Source organism: Danio rerio, chromosome 11, assembly GCF_049306965.1.
Source record: "Danio rerio strain Tuebingen ecotype United States chromosome 11, GRCz12tu, whole genome shotgun sequence".
Classification (NCBI taxonomy): domain Eukaryota; kingdom Metazoa; phylum Chordata; class Actinopteri; order Cypriniformes; family Danionidae; genus Danio; species Danio rerio.
The window spans coordinates 13624965-13645192 of record NC_133186.1 but is presented as its reverse complement, the minus strand read 5'-3'; the positions used below and the strand labels follow the sequence as shown (position 1 = coordinate 13645192).

General features: G+C 33.1%; 1 protein-coding gene across 5 annotated transcripts in view; it reads left to right on the top strand.

Annotated features, from left to right (window-relative positions):
- Window positions 1-7655: 7655 nt before the first annotated feature.
- Window positions 7656-20228, top strand: part of elovl1b (ELOVL fatty acid elongase 1b) — a 57039-nt gene continuing 44466 nt past the window's right edge. For 4 of the 5 annotated variants that reach the window (XR_012386747.1, XM_073915702.1, XM_009305890.5 and 1 more), the window contains exons 1-2: window positions 7735-7822; window positions 8097-8181. The gene's annotated coding sequence lies outside the window, so the exon portion shown is untranslated. 5 annotated transcript variants of the gene reach the window in all.

Sequence of the window (20228 nt, the reverse complement as noted above, 5' to 3'; positions counted from 1 at the left end):
AAGATTTCATTGGTGAGAGGAGGAGCTTGAGTCTGTGAAGTCCAGCCCTACTTTAAGCCAAACCCACACCCACTGCCCAGCCCAGCACCACCACATCAAACCACACCTCCTCAACTCCAGTGCGCTTGGGCTTCTTCTATGAAGATAAACTTCAATCTCAGGCTAATCTCTCCAGATTCACCCTTTCATCTGAATCTCTTAAGAATAAGTGGTAGCACTTCATAGATTCCTTTGGTAAAATTAGTTAGAGAATAATTATATGCATTTTAACTGTGACAATAGAAGCTGTTTTTTTTTTTTTTTTTTTTACAAGTGACAGCCTATGGATACTGGATATTAAATGTATATTAGATATGTGTTATATTATATACAGATGAAGTCAAAATTATTAGCCCCCCTTTGATTCTTTTTTTTTTCTTATTTAATTATTACCCAAATAAAGTTAACAGAGCAAGGAAATGTTCACAGTATGTCAAGTAATGTTTTTTTCTTCTGGTGAAAGTCTTATTTGTTTTATTTCGGCTAGAATAAAAGTAATTTTAATTGTTTTAACACCATTTAAAGGACAAAATTATAAGCCCCTTTAAGCTATACTGTTTTATCGATAGTCCACAGAACATCATTATACAGGGTGGGCCATTTATATGGATAGACCTTAATAAAATGGGAATGGTTGGTGATATTAACATCCTGTTTGTGGCACATTAGTATATGTGGGGGGGGGGGGGGGGGCTTGTAAATAACTCATGAAAGAATAAAGTTATGATAAAACCAAGCACACCATTGTTTTTCTTGTGAAATTCCCGATAAGTTTTATTAAGGTGTACCCATATAAATGGCCCACCCTATACAATATCTTGCCTTATTACCCTAAAATGCCTAGTTAACCTAATTAACCTAGTTAAGCCTTTAAATGTCTTTTTGAGCTGTATAGAAGTGTCTTGAAAAACATCTTGTCTAATATTATTTATCATCATGGAAAAGATTAAAATAAGTCAGTTATTAGAAATGAGGTATTAAAACTATTATGTTTAGAAATGTGTAGAAATAAAATCTCTCCATTAAACTTGGGAAAAAAATGGGGGGGGGGGGGGCAAATAATTCTGACTTTAACTGTATATATCTGATATTAGTTATTTTAAATATTAGTTTGTTTCCCATTGTTGAGTTGCGGATGGAAGGACATCTACCAGTAAAACATATGCTGGATAAGTTGGCGGTTCATTCTGCTGTGGCGACCCCTGATTAATAAAGGGACTAAGCCGAAAAATATATAAAAATATTAGTGGGGGTAAATGTTCGCACATGCAATGGCAGTATTCCCAGGAACAGCTGTACACCACTTTGCTTTTTTTGCTGCTCTTTCAAACTACTTATTCAAAATAAGTTCTATCAACATAATTCTTCAGTTTTTTTGGGGACAACTTAATTGTTGCTTTTTCAATACACCTAAATTTGTAAAAACAATAACTGTTTGTTGGGACAACAAGAAGGAATTGTGTGTAACCCAGCATTTACAATGTTGGTTCAATGAATAACAAATTAATAACAAAATTCAATCACAAACATTTCCTTTTGTAAGTTTATGATTTGAGCTTTTAAAACTTTTTTTTTACAAAGGTTAATTGTTTGAATTCACACTATTTCAAGAAGATGATCAAAGTCCATTTGTTTGAATGTACACTATTTAATGTGTATTATATGATGATGTATTGCCACTGAAAAAATTATTCAAAGATTATTCCTTGGATTTACTCATTTTTTTTTACGTTAAGTGGTTGTAAACCATTTATTTGGGCTGAATTTAAACAAACAAATTAAGTTGAACATTATTACATTTAATTTGTTTGTTTAAATTCAACACAAATAAATTGTATGCAACAGTTCTGCATGCAACACTTTTATCAGATTGTTATAGACTACTTTTTGTGGCTCCATGCTGCTGAACAGATGGCGCAAATTCGATCAAATTTAATTCATTCTAACTCAATTCGTACTTGCTGAATTTAATACAAAAATATTGCTTGTAATCTTGTGTTTCAAATTCATTGAGTAAAAAAATGCTGGGTTCCACACAATCGATTTATTTTGGGACAACATGAAGGAATTAAGTTGAGATTTTACAAATTTAAGTGGGTTGAACATAAAACAATTAAGTTGTCTAAAAAAACTCAAGAATTGTGTTGTTTTAGCTTGTTTTAAACAAATAGTTTAAACAGAGAATATTTTTATTTAAATTTGTTAAATCAAAATAAAAACATTATTAAAAATAGTTTTCATTAACATTGTTTTGTTTTTTTAACAATTATCACAATGCTTAAAATGTACTTAATATTTTAAAGACTGTTGGCTGTTATTTTTAAACGAGCTAACTGAATTGCATTATAAGTAAGCTAATTTAATTAATTCAAACTCAATCCATACTTGATTAATTTAATTGATGATGTTGCTTGTAGGGCGTCACGGTGGCGCAGTGAGCACAATTGCCTCACAGCAATAAGGCTGCTGGTTCGAACCCCGGCTGGATCAGTCGGCATTTCTGTGCAGAGTTTGTATTTTCTCCCTATGATCAAGTGGGTTTCCCTCTGGGTGCACCGATTTCCCCTACAAGTCCAAAAACATGCTGTATAGGTGTATTGGGTAAGTTAAATTGTCTGTAGTGTATGTGTGTGAATGAGTGTGTGGATGTTTGTTGTGCTGGATAAATTGGCCAGATTAAAAAAGTGACTAAGCCAAAACAAAATGGATGTATGAATATTGCTGGTAATCTGTTGCCTCAATTATATTAAGTAGATATTACATTAAGTTCCACGCATTTTTTTAAAAGTATCCGAACACAAAATTGATTAAGGTAACATAATTAAACATAATTAAGTGGATTGAAAATTAAACAAGGTTGTCCCCATAAACACAATATTTGTGCTGAATCAGCTAATTTCAAATAAGTGCCTTGAACAACCAACAAAAATCGTTTTTTTTTTTTGTTTTGTTTTTTTGAGTGAAGGGTATTGTGTTTTACTGTTTAAAATAATATGCTATAATTAACTCACTCGTTGTTCCAAACCAGACAGAGTAGTTGTTTTTTTCTGTTCTGTTGAACACAAATGAAGATATTTTGAAAAATGCTGAAAACCTGTAACCATTGACTTCTGGAAAATACAAATATAGAAGTGAATAGTTACAGGTTTCCAACATTCTTCCTTTGTGTTCAACAATTTCAAATTCTAAACTGGATGAGTTAATGATGACAGAATTTACATTTATGGACAAACTATTCCTTTAACTATTAGTTTGAGTAAACAATGAAAAAATACTTCTGCTTTACCTGTAAATGCTGTAAAAGTATTGCTCTTTGTTTGTTGATGTTAACTAAAGTTTGTTACACATATTTTTCACAAACTTTGTAACTCTTTAACATTGTTCTGAAAAGTTAATAAGTAAAAAAACATAAAAAATATATATTTAAAAGGTTTGCTATTTAATATCTATAATTAATTTGACATACTATCAAACTTATTGCAGAGAAAATATGAATCCAAATTAGATGACATATGAAAATGCTGTTAATGAATGAAAAAAAAAAAAAACAGTTTAAACCTAACACTGAATAATAAGGGAAATTAGACAGTTACAGTAACATTCAGAAAGCTTTAAACAAGTGTAATTGCTATTAGTAACCACTAGATGGAAGTGTATGGTTCGCAAAACTGAGAGAGCCTCAGGGTGACAACTTTACCAACCTTGCTACAGAGAAAGTGTTCATAGTACTACAGTAACTAACTTGAGCTACTAAATTTGTGTCCAAATTTTTGTAAATTTAAATATAATCACACAATTTTTTTTTTTTTTTTTTTGTAAACGAAAATAGCCTAAACAGGACTCAGAAAAATAAATGAAATAAAAACACTAATAAGTATACCAATGAAATTATAATTACTATCAGTAACGACTAGAAAATAAGCACAAAAAATGCAAGTTGGGTCAGATGTGGACAAACTCAACCTTGGGCAAATCATTTTCCATTAAATCTAATTATGCTATTTAACCCATTTGTTGGGTCATAAGAAAAACACAAATGTAGGAAATTAAATTAGGAATCAGTCAAAAACCTGTTTAAAGCTATAAAGTGTATACTCATTTATTACATAAGGTATTTATTAAATTGTTAAATTATACATTTTATTTACTCATCATCATCATCTCAGTAGTCCCAGAAGAAATTTATAAAGTGTAAAAATATATTTTTCAAATAAATGCCTGTTATTGAGCATCTAATTAATATATAGTCCTTTAATATATTTCAGCCTTGAAATTTGCAGATTCTGCAACATCAGCAATGAAGATATACTAAACAAATATTTCTTTAAAACATGTAAATATAATATATAAAATCCATATTTGTTTCAGCCAAAAAATTTGATCCTTTTTCAAGCATTCTGTATATTGTTGCTTTTTGTTAAGCAGGCTTCTGAATGATGTCTGATTACTGTGTAATCCTGTTCAACTATTTCAGCTATTTCCCTGACATCACTTCTAGTGTCTTATCTGTGCTGCACTTGTCTTACATTTGAGGATGCTTCTCGTAATTTCTTGCACAAGCGAAACGACTATACACTATGGAAGCCATTGCAACATTCTTCAAAATTCTAATTTCTTCAAACTTTCATTTGGTGCTGAATAACTGATTGACACAATTTATTAATGGAATTGTGAACGGTCAGTGTTTCCGCAGCTGTAGTGTCGTTTTTGGGTTTTCTTTCTCTTTCATTTTCATTTTCATTTCTTTTACAGCTTTTAGTAAGAACAAAACTTTTCAAGAATGTGCCTATAGGTGCCTTAATAAATGGAGTGATGGACAGAACAGATACAGAACAAACAGAGAGAAACAACTGACTGAGCAAACTGATATAACAGATAGATGATAGATACATAGATAGATAGATAGACAGACAGACAGACAGACAGACAGACAGACAGACAGATGGACGGACTGATGGATGGATGGATGAATGGATGGATGAAAAGATGGATGAATGGAAATTAATAATAGACAGACAATAATAAATGGATAGTTAACCCAAAACCCGAAAATGTGTCATCATTTGCACATTATTCATTCGTACCTAACCTGTTTGAGTTTCTTTCTTCTATTACAGTTTTTCTCCATTGGTTTGACTCATTTCTTTAAACAGAAGTTACATTCTCAAAACAACATGGACAAACCTCCAAACCACTTTGCAATTGTTCACAACAGAATCGAACTTCCCATTCATTTCATCAAATTGCAAATGTCTAAGTACATCTTTGCAAATGATTAAGTACAGATAGCCTACATTTAGCACAATTTCCAAGTGAATAGATCTTGTTGATCTAAACTGATTGTTAATTATCAGTCTAATGGTCTTTCTCTTCAAAATGTGTCAGCGTCATTTCATTGTGTGTCATTACATGCACAATAGTCTGTTCAATTGTCAAAATTAGTCAAGACCATAATATCATGAATACCATACAGTAGGTGAATCCTTGGAACATTTGATCATTATAGGGGATGGTTGCGACATCCACAGCGTTTCTTTCCTTGTTGCATCGCAAGGGAGAATATACGCTGTGATGTGGACGAGAATCTGTGGCCACATAGACTGCAGCGTTTGGATGGTCAGGAGGGTGAGGACGGAAGGCAGTGAAGAACTGTTATGAAACTCCAGCTTTATTTATAGCATTCTAGCTTTTGTTTGTGTGTTTATATTACAGTTTATAATGCTGTATACAGTTTCTTTTTGCTCTGATATGTGGAAGTTACTTTGTGTGTGGTTGATCATTACAATAAAAAAAGGAGTAACCATTTCTTTGGCAGTATGATTGCAATGTGTGACGTCAAACCTTGGAGGCTATACTCTTACCCTAAAATCCTATTTCTTTTTTTTTCAGTTTTATATAAAAATGTATTCTGTTAGCTAGACAAAAACCGTACAGTAACCATTGCCAATGAAGGACTGTGCCAAGACTGTAAGGTGGACATGAGGGATATTTTAGTGGTCCTTTGTCATAATGACAAAACATCTAAACATTTTGACTTGCAGTGCTTACACACTGCCAAAGGGACGAAGCATTTTGGGGGCACTGACTGTTTAAATGAGAAGGAAATTTAGTTTTGACACATGAGTGAACTGTTTTGGGAAAGGTATGAGCTGTTGCAGGTGAACCATGGTGTTGTGTCGAACCATTCACATTATTTTGGCAAAAGCACCAAGAGTGTTGAGAATGTCCGGTCAGTTTCAAGAAATGAGCCAAAGCAATTGAGAAGGATATTTGCCATTTATGTGGCACTGACTTTTTATAAAGGAAAGGGAAAGGGAAAGGAATTTATTTTTGATGCATTAATTGTTTTTGGAGAGATATGAGCTTTTGCAAGTGAGCTATAGTGTTGTGCTTAACTGCAACACTGTTTTGCCAGATGATCTTAAAATTTTGAGAATGTAATTCCTGTTTCGAGAAATGAGCCAAACGAATGGAGAAAAACTGTAATACAAAAAAATGTGCTAAATATGTTGCTGCTGTTCTCTACAGAACTGCCGAGGACAAAAACCCAGACTATTAGAAACGAGTTTCAGTAGAACTTACACATTCACTCTTTAAACACGACTCTGAGGCTTGGGAAATGGTGAGTTTGCCCTCTGGTGTTGTTGAGCTGTCATATAACAGAATTATTTTAGAGTGGTAATTGAATGCAATATTACACAAGTCAGTATAATTACAGTGAAAATAACTAAACTATTACATTAAATTTGCAACCCACCACAGTTTCATAATATTACATATTGCCCATAGAAATATCTATTTTACAAGAAAGAAAAAAAAAACAATAAAACAACGCAGCATATTGTTTCATATTTGGGGTTGAATATTGTTTTTTTGTTCTGGAAACATGATTTCCAATACGGAAGACTTGGTTCTTAGTTCATTGGTCAAAAAAATCATTCACTATCAACTATCATTTACTTCAATATCAAACTCATTTGGTAGGTATGCAGGTAGGTAATTAGGTAGGTAGGTAGGTAGGTAGGTGGATGGACGGACGGACGGACGGACGGACGGACGGACGGACAGACAGACAGACAGACAGAGACAGACAGACAGACAGACAGACAGACAGATAGATAGATAGATAGATAGATAGATAGATAGATAGATAGATAGATAGATAGATAGATAGATAGATAGATAGAAAGATAGATAGACAAACTTATTTGAACTTTTCGTAAAAACCTGTAAAACCTTTAACCGTTTACTTCCATTGTATTTGTTTTTCATGTTAAAAAGTCAATGGTTACAGATTTCTAACATTAAAAAACTGTTCAACAGAAAAAGTAAACTCATAGTTTTGAAACTGAGGCAATTTGATGTTGAGGCAAATAGTAAATATATATTTGAGTGAACTGTTCCTATAAAATTACAATATAAATACACCTATATACTTCTTTCGTTTTTTCGTTCATAAAATGGTTAAAAGGCACGTCCAATGAGCAGTGGCTTACCTGGATGTCTCGTCATCTGGCTGTGTCTCAAAACGTAGTGCTGCCTACTTAGAACGAGCGGCACACCCACTGCCCCTACCATGTGAAACAAATACAAAAAGTAAGCATGTCAGTTTGTTTGGAGACACAGCCTGCGCCTACTCTTTGTTTCAGAGGGCTGGGTTAAGCCTACAAAACACCTGAGGGGAAACACGAAAGTACAGTCGGTTTTCGGGAGAAGGGCAGGACGAGAGAACATCATTCCCACCTGAAGAGCTCAGAGGAGCCCCGCTGCATCATTTTTACAGGTCGGTGCGTCTCGAAAAGATAAAGTAGCTTACATAGAAATGTGCTGTGAATAGTTTAGAAAATCAAATCGTTGTTTTATGTGATGAATAGTTAGACTTTAAAGTCGTTTATTGGGTTTGATGACTGTAAAATTTACGCAATTAAAAATGTACACACGTGGTTTTGATCAGAAAAGTGACATGAAGGAATAACGTTATACTGTTGTTGGCCCCGCCCCTAAAAGGCTGCGATTGGTTGAACGCTCATCGCGTGCGTTTCCTGTCTTTTGTTCAGGTGTGTCCTGGTAGTCGGAATCTGAAGGTGCCAAAACCGTTTGAAAGAATTTCTGACAGAGCACGAGCACTCATTTTTTTTCTTGGTGAGTCTTTCCATAGTTCTTTTTCTACAAAACTACATTTGTATTGCCAAAGCATAATAAGTATCCTATGACTTTGTAAATGGAAGCTGTATGTTTTGTAATGTTTACAAATAAAGGAAATTGCATGATGTACATTTGATACACCAACAAACGTATACAAAATGAGAGGATGGTTGACGATTAAGAGAAGACTAAAGGTACTAGAAAGGGATCATGTAGCCAAACATTTATTATTGAGGTAAAAGTAGTTTTACATTTTTGTACTGATTAAATTAGTGGCAATGCTCCCTATATTGTTTACCATGGTACTGGAATCACATGCTAGTATGATTTCAAAACAACATTACCTCTGTCTATTTGACTGTGAACAATGTTGTACTTTTAATAGTGCTTTGCTGCTATGCTTTCGATATTTGGAATTTGCAAATAATATTTTCCTCAAAAGAAATTATTAAGGAGAAAGTCTGAATGTGTGAATATAGGACCAGCTTTACCTTAACACATTTATTTACCATCCTTTCTGTTTTTAGACTCTACATTAAGTAGGCTACATAGTAGATCTGCTTCAGTTATCATAATTTTTGCTGCACTCCTAAAAAGGATGGTTTAACACTGGGTTTTCACAGCAGTTATATTGAAGAACTATTTTTATTGTTCATTTATTGGCTTGTGTCAGGAACGTTTAATGTGTATAGTACCTTAATGTATAGTTGAATGGTTTGGTTGGTGTTAAAATGTTCTTCCTGAAACCTTTTGTATTTTAAAATGAAAGACATTCTGTGTATGTTGTGCAGTGATCTCTGTGTCGACAAAAGCTGTCTTCCTGTGTTGGCCATTCTTTCCTGTTGCTGTAATTAGTTATCTGAAGTGACACAACGTGATAGTTCACCCAAATATTGAAAATTAACTCACTGTTTACTCATGTGGTTTTAAAACTTTTACTAGTTTCTTTTTTCGCATAGAAAGGTGAAAACCGATAATCATTGACTTATTTAGTATTAAAAACAAATATTATGGAAGTCAATGGTTACATGTTTCCTGCTGTCCTCAAAATATATTAACTTGAGTTCAAAAGAAAGCCAAACAGGTTTGGACCAGGTGAAGGGTGAGTGAGTGATGACCGAATTTTCATTTTTGGGTGAACTGTCTCTTTAAAGTGTACTGTATACATTATAATGGGAAGTCAAAGCCACTTACTTTGTCCAGGGCATCTTAAACGGCATATTCATTTAATTTAAGAGCGGTGTGGTTGATCATAATGAAAAATCAACTCTAACTAATGCTTTCATGTCTGTTTATGCTGTTCATAGATATTTTTCAGTGTGTGCTTGTTTAATTTTCCTTAATAAGCCGAAGTCACACTCACAAACTGCATTAAGTTGCTTTAGAAAAACTTGGTAGCTAGGGCCTTTCTCAAACTTCTTTCAATTGTCTAGTTATTTACCACAAACCAGTTGACAAGTTATACTTTAAATTGTAATAGGTGATTGATTTAATTCTACATTTGGAGAGGCAGTGGATTTTTACTCTGGTTTACATTTTTTTGTGTAGCTGACTGTCAGTGATCTTGCTTTCAGAAGTTTTTGACCTTGAGTGAAGGTGACCCTCCCTTTTTGGAAATGTTATTTAGCCTAACGTTTAAATGGTGTTTACTGTACAGTTGCTGTGTTTTGTATTGAAAGTATACTCAATAATAATAATAATAATAATAATGATTGCTGCTTGTTCAAACTAATGGCAGCATGTATTGTGAAAATTGCTGCTTGATCAAACTACTTATTTAAAATGAGCTGAATCAACTCAATTCTAAAGTATTTTTTGGCACAACTGAATTGGTATATGTTCAATCCATTTAAATTTGTAAAAACCATTAATTTAACTTCGGGACTACATGAAGGAATTGTGTGGCACCCAGCATTTTTTACAGTGCAAGTTTACTCTTCAATTGCTAAATGAATGGACTTTTGGAGCCACAGATAATGTTTTAACTGAACCTTAGAGGAGAGCTTCGTCTCTACTGTTAATGTGGTGAAAGATTTCGCTTGCTAAGTGCTTTTGTAAGTTCCCTCACAGTTCAGTTAGTTTCCGCCGAAGGGATGAATGAGACCTTGCCAAGTTTGTTACACCCATTAACCTTTTACGTTCTACTTTTGTGGACTGGTAGGCGCTGTTATTAAGAGACAAAAGATTGCCCAGTAATGTTTATATTAGTCAAGTTTCACTGTTCCTGGATGTATTACAGTGTGTGCTTGTTTAATTTTCTATCATGTACTGAAGTCATACTCGCAAAGTTGCTTTTGATAAATTTGCTAGCTAGGGTTTAACTTGAAGGTCTTATTATAATAAATTGTTATATCTTGTTTTTCATAAAGTTGACATCAAATTGACAATTACTCCTATTTTTTTATTATTTACTTATTGTGAGCTGTTCATCCATGCATCAGTTTCATTCATCTTAATTTTATTTCGAAGAAAAATATAATTTGGGTGATATCTGTTACACACACATTGCAGTTGATAGGATCTGTTGCTACCTCTTTTTCTTCGTTACATAAATGTAAAAAGCCCACTTCTCTTTTTTTCTTGGCAGTTGTTTACTGTAAGAGACAGGAAAGTTTTGGTTTGTAAGGTCTGAGTGAGATTTTTTGGTTGGTTTTATGTGATACAAAATGATATTTAAACATTGAAATAGGGAAGTTTTTTAAGTTGCACAAAAAGAGGCAAAAGGTTTTAAAAAGGTTTTACTGATAATGTGTCAACATATTCAAGAAATATTAAAGATTCTGAACAATTTATAGATCAACTATTTTTGTCTCTTTGAATTGCACGGAAATCTCTTGGAGCTCATGTAGTTCAACAGAAATTAACTTAATTAATTTCGTTTTTTTGTTTTATTTATTAATTTAATTAAAATTAAGTTAGTTGTGCGCCTCCCTTACACACTGCTTAATACACACAAGATGTAGAGCAATACGCAAATATCTTTACATGTGAAAAAGAATTAAAACTTTAAGGATATATATAGGACATAAATATAAAGGAATGAAATATTAAAAAATATATTATTTTCTAGTCTACATAAATATAAAAACCACTGCCTTAATGCCTAATGCCTTCTTCATCTCGGGGGGCCTTTTCAGTTCATTCATGATAATTTGCTTTTGTATAGTGTTATTATTATTATTATTAGCAGTATTATTTATTATATGCGTATTTATATTATTTTATTTTAAGCTTAGATTTGTCCACCTGTCAGGTTTTAGACCATATGGGGCACAGCATGTGTATTGGGATATAACTCAGGTTTTTCACCACACTTTGTTATTATTGTTCATTTATTCGTTTGCTGGAAATTAGAACTGAATTTAGAAATAGTTTTGAAACTAATATTTGTGCTTAACAAACTAAATGAATTATTTATAAGCTAATTGATGTCTGTGCGTACAAGGTTTCCCTATCCATGAGAGCGAAAGTTAAAGTTAATTTATCTGTCATTCTCGCGCTGCAGATGCTCTGTTTCACTGTTTTCTTGCTAGTGAAATGCTCAGTTTTTCCACTTGTCGAGATGCAACTGACTCTTAAAGGGAATGGGAGATGAGACTCTGATTGGTTTATTCTCAAAACACACCTATAACTCATTAAAAAAATAAAATCAACCCTTTTAGACTATGCGCCACAGCGCAAAGCGGGTTTTTGACACGCCGTCAAAATAGAGCCCCATATCTGTTATACAATATTCTTTCGATTAGCTTTATTTCTTACCTTCATTTATTCATTAATTCATTCATTCCATTTTTATTTGTTTATTAGGGCTGCATGAATATTCAGAAATCTGGTATACATTATTTTTGTTTAGTGTTTCGATTAACTTTCTTGATTCATTCACTCATTCATTTAAAAAATAGTTTATTTAATTATTAGGGTCGCACAAATATTTAGAAAACATGGTAAAAAAATCTATTTTGTAATGTTGTTGTTTAGTGTTTCGATTGACTTTATTCATTTGTTCATTCTTTTATTCATTCATTCAAGTTTTTTTTTTTTTTTATTTATTAGGGCCACATAAATACTCTGAAAATATTTAGTGTTTCAATTTAACTTCTTTCATTCATAAAAAAATATTATATTTATATTTAGGGCCTCACAAATATTTGGAAGATATGGTCAAAAATCTATATTCTTGTTTAGTGTTTTGGTTAACTTCATTCATTTATTCATTAAAAATAGTTTTATTTATTTAATAGGGCTGTACAAATATTCAGAAAATATGAGAAAAAATCTAATATGCAATGTTGTTGCTTAGTGTTTCGATAACTTCATTCATTAATTTTTTTTAAATTGATTAATTAGGGCTACACAAATATAAGAAAAATTGTTTCGATTACAGTATTTCTTGTGATGTACCAGTTCCCAAGAAAAAAATTCTATCAGCAATAAAAAAAAGCATTTATTTATGCATTTTGAGCTAATTTAATATTTAGGCAGATTTTTTTAAAACCAACATTAAACCACCTGTGAATGACTGAAACCACTGCAGGTAATCTGATTGTTATCAGCTGTTTGTATTTTCAGCTCTGGGTTCACCTCTCGGGTGCTCTAGCCTATAGTGAAACAGCACCGACTAAGAAGCAGCGGTAGGGATAAAGATAATAAGGCTCCATTTGATGGCAAAAATTTCAAATATTTTATCATAACTCATTAAAAAAAAAAAAGTTTTTTTCTTTTTTTAAAATTCATATTATGTATTTATTATTCATGTATTTATTTGTCTGTTTTTTTGTAGTATTGTTTTAACATCAGTGTAGCAGTTTGAGTTATGATATCATACCATAGAAATTCACTGTGTTTTTTGAAAAGTTGAATCGATTTCATATCTGATTTGTTTGTCACTGTGACATCAACATCATTTGTAATGATGAAGAAATACTTAATGGAGCAATGAGAAAGCATGTATCATTTAATGTTGTTTCGGTGCATGAGGTGTAAAACTGGTACATCACACTTCAGACACGTTATTCAGGCTTGCTGGATCAAACAATAACATTAGTTTGATTCTTTTCATTCCTGAAAAGACACATTCCTCTGACACATTCGTTCATCATTCATTCCTATCATAATACAGCACTGAGTAAGGTAATCAAAGCACTTAACTAATGTGACAGCTCGCACACTTTTTCAAATTTTTTTTATATCAGTCTCTTCCAGTGTGGAATTTGGTTTCTCTTTCAGGGAGAGCAACTATTTAAACAGTATTTGATTGTGACATCGATAATGTCATATAGACTATATTTTATGATATATAATAATGTTATTGTATGTAAATGTGCATGAATTTCTGACATTTTACAGTGTGTGTAAATATATATTAATATATTTATATATATATGTAAATATTATATATATAATTTTTTTTTCTTTTTTTTCTAGTTTTTGAATTTTGTAAAGCTGTGGTAAAAAATCCATTTGGAGAATTTCAAAATGCTTATTAGTGGATTCCGAGCTTAGTTTCTAACAGCAGATGGCGCTGTAGAAACGAACAAACAGTAGTTTCTAGTAGGGTTATGCGATTTAGGGAAAATATCTAATTGCAATTTTTATTAATTTTTTTAACAGATATTGTGATTTTGATTTGCGTTTTTTTATTTATTTAGATAAAAATTTTATTTATTCAAATTTGTTTATAAATTTTCAGAAATTAAACACAAATTGTCAGTAGTAAGGTATGGCGACTATACAAGCGACATTGACCGTTGGCGACAAAGTGGGTATGTCAAGCGTAAAGGCAAAGTAGAGCTCACGTGTTCTTCTCTCAACTTCTGCAAAGCCCGGTTGTATTCTCTGTGCTGTAAACATTTGTTTGCAGCAGATAAATAGCCACAATGACAGAGAACACACTTTTTTTTTTTTTTTTTCCAAAATCATCTTTGTAATCAAGCATTTTATGCACTGATTCCATTCCTATGTAGTGCTTTCTCTGAACAATGTTTACTTTCAGCAGCATGTAAACTCATTCGGTCTCTGTGAATATCATCGTAAACGTTACCCAAGCAACCTCAAGGTGGGAATGCCCACTAATGGTTTCAATCGCCACAGATTTGAGTGACAGGCAGCTATAAAGCTATAATGTCACTGCTAATGTGAATGAGGCATTATTGTTCACCCGGTTTGTGCAAAATGAAAATTTCATTGTTCTTTCACAATTGCAGAGAATGGCAGGCAAATATCACTTGGAGTAAACCAACTCATAAACCCCCAGTGCTGGGGAAACACACACATACTCATACACTATGGCCAATTTAGTTTATTCAGTTAATCTAGTTGCTGGAGCATCCAAATTCCACACAGAAAGGCCTCTTAGCCCAGGACTCTTCTTGCTGTGAGACAACAGTGGTAACCACTGAGCCACTATAGAGAAACATTAGGTCATAAATATTTACTTTTAGTTTTGGAAAAATTCCATCCAAGATATGTGACCCCCCCCCCCCCCCCCTTTATCAGAATAGTAAAGTAGATTTTTAAATGGAACCATAGCCATTCAATTGAAGTCAGTGGGGTTCCATCAATTTAAGTAAAGGAAAAAAACAACAACTGAATATCAATTTAAAATTCCAGATTTTGGCTCTATCCTAGCAAAGTTTATGTCAATGGAAAGCTTATTTAATCAGCTTTAAGATGATGTGTATATACGGAGCTCAATTTCAAACATTGACTCTTATGACTGGTTTTGTGGTCCAAGGTCATAAATGAGGAAAAACTAAGAAAAATGATTATAAATACTTACTCCAGGCACTTAATTAGCATTAAACTATTGAAAAAAAAACATTCTATTTTCTTTCTCCTTTCTATGCAAGAACTGGTTTATCTCCCTCCCAGTTTGGAATGATGGTTGGTGCATGTTGTGCACTTATCATGTGTATTTATAGCAATCCAGACTCTGTTGTGAAATGAGTTTGTTGCATTTATTGTGAACAAAGCTGCTGAATCTACTAAGAAGTAAGAAGATGATATATCAACAACACAGTACTGCACTGTGTTTTTAGACTGGCAGTGCATATATTAATTAAATTGCAGCCAGTTTTTAAATGAAGTTTGAAGCCACTGTAAAGTGATAAAGGGACCAACCTGTTTGAGTTTTTTTTTTTCTTTTTCTTTAAAGGGCACCTGTTTTACCCCCTTTTCAAGATTTAAAATAAGTCTTTTTTGTTCCCTGAATGTGTTTGTAAATTTTCAGCTCAGAACATCATTATATATTATACCTTTGTGTACTTTGTTGCTGTTGCCTATGCCTTTAATGAAAATTACCTGGTTCCTCCCTGCCCACCATTCTCACAAGCGTGTCAGAGCCAAAGAGATTGCTCACTGATGCGTGTAGCCTTCGTGTAGGTAAACAGCACAGTGACAGACAAGAAAGACGAAGATGTCCCTTAGGGGAGGGTAAAATTGCTGTAATTCATTACAAACATGCACCGTTTTAAAAACATTTTCAAACTTGTAAAACCCATTCTTGATTTGATGATGATGACCACAGAAAGCTGAACAGATCTTTCAATCCCATTAGATTTCTGCATGTCCTGTCTTGTTGATATGATTATATGCGTTAATACGGACACATGTTAATGCGCGACTGTCAATCAATTTGGTGTTTAGAGAAACCGCACCTCTACCTCACATTGCGTTGGGTCTCAAAATAAGATTAGGATCCTATTATAAAATAGGATTTGGATCCTATTTTAATGTCAAGAAAGTAAGAAAGCGATTTGTTGTCTTTCTATCACTCCAGTATATCTATGGACACACTATACAGTGCATACACACCTCTCCAAACAGCTTCCAAAAGATCATTTGTATCATAGGTGCACCTTAACAAAAAATAAAGTACTTTGAAGAAAGCTGCAGATAAGTAATTATAGACTTTCATTTATATATATATATATATATATATATATATATATATATATATATATAAAGATGTAAATGGATACTGTTATTTAGTTTTGTGTTCAGCAGTATCAAGGAACTCTAAGGTTTGGAACACCTTGAGGGTGAGTAAATGGTGTAAATCTTTAATTTGTGGCTGAACTATTCCTTTAAGTACTCTTGACGATGTATTATGGCTTAATGATGACAGGACCTATGTTTTTTATTTTTCCTAACGGAAACCTGTATTACATTCTGTATCAAGTTTACTAGGGTAAACGCAGCTTGAGTTTGAAGCCAATGAAGTTCAGTCATAACCGCACCCTCAACACCTACACAGAGGCCACTTGTTATGGGATAGTCTCAGATTTCCACTTCTACGGTGAGGGCATTAGTGCAGTTGCAGGAGTTTTTGTTGTTTGGACAGTTTGTGTAGGAAAAAAAGTTTCTCCTGTAAAGACTAGTCGAGCTGGAAAAAAGATTTTTGGATGACACTTGTCGTTTAACGGCAGCAATAAACTAAACTCACCTGTGAGTGATGCCTTTTCTGTCAAGCTTTTCAAGTTTTTGGTTAGGACTTGCTGGAATGAGAGTCATTTTCTTGTCTTTGTGTGTTTCCTGCAGAAGCTCTTGATTTACTTCTTTGAAGGAGAGCTGTACCGTCTTGTTCCTGCTTAATAGAGTAATTTGATGGATTGTTTCAAAAGAATGAAACTTAGTTACTTCCTGCTGTTGATTAACAAAATATAAGCTTGTTTAAAGAGACCGTTGAAAATTTTGTCATCATTTACTCATCAGCCTTTTTTTTTTTTTTTTTTTTAAACAAACCTCTGAGTTTTTTTTTCTGTTGAACACACAGGAAGATATACCAAAGAATGTAGGGAAAAGCAGCCATTAATATCCATATACACGTACAGAATAGATGTTGTTTGTTTCTTAATATAGATGTCATTGACTGCTTTTTTTGGTAATATTCTTCAGATTTTCTTGTTTTGTGTTTAACAGAAGTAAGAAATTGTAAAGTTAAAGAATATTAACTATAAAAATGTAAAATATACTTTAATAATTAAAAAAGATTATATACTATAATATTATAACAAATAAATTATGGTTAATAATATAACAAATAAATTATGGTTAACTATACACAATTTGCTCACTATCTACTCAAACTATTCTTAGTTTATATGATTATTTTCTGTCAGATGAACAGGCAGAGTTTTAAAATCTAGTATGTAATAGTGGTGTTTATATATATATATATATATATATATATATATATATATATATATATATATATATATATATATATATATATATATATTTATATTTATATATATTTATTTATTTATTTATTTATTTTTTCTTAACACTTCTGTCTTAAAAAAAAAAAAAAAAAAAACATGCATTAAAAATAATCTAAAAAAATACATTTTTTTGTCTGTTATTCTTTTATTTCTCATTCACTGTAGCCAAAAGCGCTGCTTGGACACATGATGAAAAAACAACTAAGGAGCAACATGAGCGAACGATATGTGATGCATGCTGCATTTCTAGACTTGTCTTCACTTTAAAAGGGGGGCAGTCTATGTTAGTGTACATTTTAGAAGTTTTACATCAAATATCAGTATTTTCAGGCTTGCAACGATCTGATTCCAATACCCACTCTGGGATTGATATTAAGAGTGATTCGCCCATCCCTAGCAAACCCTGATATTTTCCTGCAGGTTTGACACAGACTAAACTAAACTGACTGAGGCCAGTTTTACTTAATAATCCCTCGCCAAATCTTGCCATGAGTGAGACAGAGAAAGTTCAAAACCAGGTCCGTTTATGCTTCAGCACCAAAACACAAACTAGTCTGTCAAATGAAATATTAATGCTAATAAAATAACAGTGAAATCTTCACAGTTTCAGAGTAGCTTATATTAGGCTAAATCATTTTTCTGTTAATACAAATTATATTGCGCTCGTTAGTTTTACTTTTATTAATATAATAAACTACTTTGACCACAATGAGCCAGGCTTTACAAACTATTCGCAGCACTTAAAGTAGTCACCTTGGAAGAATAAACTGTCAGATGGATGAGAAAACAGAAACTCATTGTGAGAATCTTACAGAGCGGCGCACACCACGTCTGCGCAGCTGGATGCATGAATGAAGCACTGAGACACATCGCGCAGCCCTGTGGTATATCTGCTGACACTTTCAAAACTGAGCAGCAAAAAGGGAAGAAATCAGTGTATTGCGGATCTGTCCAATGTATTGTTTAGCCTTTTTTAATTAAAATTTCTGGTTAACCTACTTTGTGTGTGAAGAGTTTGTGTTGTGAATGCGATCTGCTGTCTAACAAACACGGCGTAACATGATTTAGAAACAGCAATGAACTCCTTGTTGCAGGTCAAAATGAACCCATTTAATGCAAAACGAAATGCATTTCTCTAATGATTATTAAAACTAATTGATACAAATAGACTTTGAGAGTTTTTCGTATTGCCATACAAACAGCACGCAGCTTGAATTGTGAATAAATGGAGAATGACTGACAGGCGCTGTGGCAGGAAGCACTGAAGTAAACATGAATTTAACCATGTGAATATTCAGCTGCACTTTACATTAAACTATGGAATGGCTTCAAAACATTTGGGATATAGTAGGCCTCCATAACAACGTTCTAGTACCCTATAATAGGCTACCTTAATGGCTTAGTTGGCTCATAAACACAGATATAGCGCACGTGCAAGATTATATTTGGATCCGTACCAGCTGGCTGATTCCCGAGTATCGGGATCAGTGCATTCCTAACCAACATGCACCAAAAAATAAAAAATAAATAAATAAATATTCGACCATTGATTTTACAATTTGTAAACGTTTCAGGTAAATGATATATTTGCAAAGCAGAGAATATGTGCTTTACAATTATGGTAATTTATTAAAAATAGAAGAATTGCCAGAGTTATAAATAAACTGCTATTGCACTGAAAAACAGCTCAATTTGACCATTGATTTTACAATATATGTACACAAGTAAATGTTTGGTATCTGTGAAAAGCAGAGAATATCTGCTTAATATTAGCAGAGACCAAAGTCTGACCATGTAACGAAGTGGCTGACACAGAGGGATCCATTTGCAGTCTTTTTATTAAACACAGTTTAATAAACAATAGCACACAGATGTTGTGCGTGCGCAAACTCTCATCAAACACAGTAGTAGGTAGTCGTTGAGCTGGCGGCAGGTAAACACAGGATAAGTATGCAGGCATGGGTCAGAGGCAGGCGGCTAGTATCAGAGTCTGTAAGCAGGCTAGAGTTCAAAGGCAGGCAGCTAGGATCAAAGTCGGGATTCAGGCTAAAATACAAGGCAGGCGGCAGGCTAGACTGGGTCAGTAAATGAAGCAGGATCACAATGGGAAAGCAGGCAAGGATGAGAACGCTCAGTAGTGTTAGCCAGAACAAGACTTTGCAATGAAGCAGCATGTGTGTGCTGCTTATATGTGTGTGGAGAGTGATTGCTGGATGCGTGTCAGGTGTGTCTGCAATCAGTGTAAATGGATGACGTAATGTCAATAGTCCGGTGATGATGACCTCTGCTGGCCAGCAAGGGGAATGATTGGTCGGTGACAGACCAAATAGCAAAATTTTTTTTTTTAAATATACACGACTAATGTATACAGTGTATGATGTATAGTTTATCATGATCAACAAGAAAATTCACATTTCTCCGATCAAACCAATTCAATTTTAATTTACACTTTGGCCTCTTGGGGCCTGAATATACTGTATACTAATATTAAGATTGCCAATGCGTAATATTGATGTGCCACCACAGTTGCAGGTGTGTTTTTTTTTTTTTTAATAAGATTTATTATTGAAGACAAAGATTCAGGAAAAAGGATTCTTCGTTTTGTTGTCTATATATTACATACGCAAAGAAAAGGGGGAAAAAGTTTAAGAAGATAATACTAATACTATTAATAAATAAAAACCCAGCAACATAACAAATCATTCCTAGAAATTGTTTACAAAGACTGTAAACTGTTTGAACAACAGAATATGATAAAATTGAATATTAAAATGTTGCATTAGTCCACAAGGTTTTTGTTAAGGTAACAGATAAAAGGATTCC